This window comes from Myotis myotis, unplaced genomic scaffold (assembly GCF_014108235.1).
Source record: "Myotis myotis isolate mMyoMyo1 unplaced genomic scaffold, mMyoMyo1.p scaffold_m19_p_8, whole genome shotgun sequence".
NCBI classification, from domain to species: Eukaryota; Metazoa; Chordata; class Mammalia; order Chiroptera; family Vespertilionidae; genus Myotis; species Myotis myotis.
Window position 1 is genome coordinate 34,342,888 of NW_023416390.1, and position 2,884 is coordinate 34,345,771.

Genomic DNA, 2,884 nt, shown 5'->3' on the forward strand with positions numbered 1-2,884 from the left:
CAAAATGCAATCGAAATCGCAGTGACAGACTACTCAGATGCATGATGCCGTGCAAAAAGTCCGCCTTGGTGAGGAATGATGGATCGAGGACGCACTGACCCGCACAGTGCAAAAGGCCTCGCCGAGGGGTAGCATGAGGCCATGAAGAGATTTCTATCGACACAGAGTGATGCCCTTGATATGTTCTAGGTAAGAAAGCTAGGTTTACAGAATCGTCCCACTTTAAAATTTGTTTTTAAATTAAATTTATTGGGGTGACATTGGTTAATATGGTCATATAGGTTTCAGGTGTGGATTTCCATGTTACAAGATCTGTATATTACACTGTGTGCCCACCACCCAAAGTTAATTGTCTCTGTCGCCATATATTTGCCTCCTTTACCCATCCCCAAACCCCTTCCCTCTGGCAGCCACCACACTGCTGTTTGTGTCCACAAGTTTCGGTTTTATATCTCACATATGAGTGAAATCACATGGTTCTTAGCTTTTTCTACCTGGCTTATTTCACTTAACATAATATTCTCAAGGTCCATCCATGGTGTTGCAAATGGCAGTCTTTTATCCTTTGTTATGGCTGCGTAGTATTCCATTGTGTACATGGACCACATCTTCTTTACCCAGTCCTCTATCGCAGGGCACTTTGGCTGTTTCCATGTCTTGGCCACCGTGAGTAATGCTGCAGTGAAGAAATAGATGGTTATGTTTTCTCTGTGGGTGGTAGGGTAATATACTTATTTCTTTTCTGCTTATGGCTGTTTTCTGCTCTGGATGGGCATGTATAATTAAGTATCAAAGTAGACAAACATCTATAGACAGAAGAGGGGCTCAGGTGAAGATATGGCATCATAACTAAGGAAAACACGCAGTGATTTTATGCGGAACCATGAGAGCATGGAATTCACTGTGTGGGGTGCTGCCTGTGTACAATCTGCAGAGAATTTAAACTCCATATACACTTACTTAGATACATTTCCATGGGCACTTACCAGCTTCCTCTGATGGTTGCCACTATTTTCACCACAACAGTAATCCGCTCACTAACTGCGAAAGGATCTCGAACCGAGCTGGTGAAGTTTAACGTTGGTTCACGAAGCTCAGTGGCATGTGTAAACAAGATGAATTCCTCCGAGCGTGTTCTGAATGCTGGCTTCAGGGTACGATCCCCTGTGACACCCCAAATATAGTCTAATCGCCGGAGATCTGACTGTAGATTAGGTGACTCAGACACACGGGGTTGGAGCTGCCCTCCAGCCCCACAGTAATAACTCTGTATGGCCCTGGAACAACATGCCAGGATGAATGCTGCCACCACATCAGTGAATGCGCCCACCGTACAGCACCCGTGCCCAGACAGCGCCCACTCTTCTGTACCCAGCACCCCAAGCCATGAATGCATGAGTGACTGGACTGGGGCTTTCCCCCACCCAGCTGGGCCCATGAGAGGCTGTCCCCATAATTTGGACCTGGGACCATTGAATTTAATTAGTCTCTGTTGGTGCTTGGCTGCAGGGGGTGGGTGAGAGGGAGCTGGGGAAGCCATGAGCTCACTGAAAGAGAGGACCCTGGACTGTGAGGAAGATGATTCTTCAGGGGTGCAGAGGATCCATGGCGAGAGAGGATGGGAGGCAGAGAGAGACAGGGAGAGACAGAGGTGGGGGAAGGGAGCCAGGACCATAGAGAAGCCCCTCTGAACTTGCCACCCAGTTCTATGAGGCAAACCTGGGCCCTCCCTGCTCATTGGGGTTCAGTTATACTGATCCGGTGTCAGCCCCACAGGCAGTATTTTTGCCTGGTGTCACAGTGATGACTGGATGCGGTGGGCCAAGAGGCTCATCAAGGTGCTGGCGGTGGTGGGGACATTTGATCCAGTCCCTGTAGCTCTCCACCCGGGTCTGCTGTACTTCCATGCGGAATTTCTGTTACCATCCACACCCCACAAACCTGCAGCTGGTGCAGGAGGGGATTCCTGAGAACGAGCGTGTAGACAACATCCGTGAAAGAAATAACTGGGTGGATAGAGTCCTGGGGCTGTTCCCGTCTGAGCCCGTCGGCCCTGTTACTTTGGGCTACATTGTTATTTGGTTTAATTTACTGGAATTGACTCAGAATAAGGAGGGTGTGGATCTTTTTGGAAGGAGATGTTATTATTGTCTCTATGGACTTGAGAAAAACAAGTGAACATAGAGACACCTTGATCTGCCAGTGTCCATAAAACGAAGTTGGCCTCTTTAAAAACAAGACAAAGCAGCTATATCCATCCCAGAATTTGGGGCTGGTGCTTGTCCTAGAGAAGGAACTGCGCTGCTCCCTGTAAGTGCAGGACGGGGTTCAGTTGAGTTGTGACTCATGTCTACCTGCTAGGTGGGTGGGCATCATCCCCCCTGTCTTGCAGCTGGGCGACCTAAGCAGAGGGCTGAGGTGACCTGCCCAGGATGCTCGCTGAGTGGTGGGGGGATATTGCATTATTAGAGCGTCTCTCTCCAAAAAAGTCTCTCAGTCTACAGTTAGAGACAAAATGGTAAGCCGGTGTATGGCGTGTTCTGACTTCAGTCTCCTGTTTCTAAATCTCTTCCTGGTGGTGAACCCTGCCCACCTGGAGCTCCCTCTGTCCGAGCTCTTCTCCCTGTGAGAGCAGAATGAGGAATGCCCTCGTCATTGCCCATGCTATGGACCGTGCTGCCCAAACCTCAGAGCTCCCTCGTCTTCCTCTTCTGCAAAGTGGAGACCAGAGTGTCTGCCCTCGGGATTTCCGTAGGATTAAATGAGAAAATTCTGTAGACCTGCGGCGTGGTGCCCGGAACATAAACATTCAATGCTCAATAGATATCAGTAATGATACTCCTAGGTTAATAATGGTCATGCATTTCAGCCACTGTTTTGCATT

The 2,884-nt window shown here is 48.8% G+C and overlaps 1 long non-coding RNA gene across 1 annotated transcript; it reads right to left on the minus strand.

Moving 5' to 3' along the window:
• Window positions 1-232: 232 nt before the first annotated feature.
• LOC118661888 lies at window positions 233-2,364 on the minus strand. The gene is made up of 2 exons (XR_004969519.1): window positions 987-2,364; window positions 233-676 (listed from the first exon to the last, which is right to left on the minus strand). It is a non-coding gene; the product is annotated as an uncharacterized LOC118661888 (long non-coding RNA).
• Window positions 2,365-2,884: the final 520 nt, after the last annotated feature.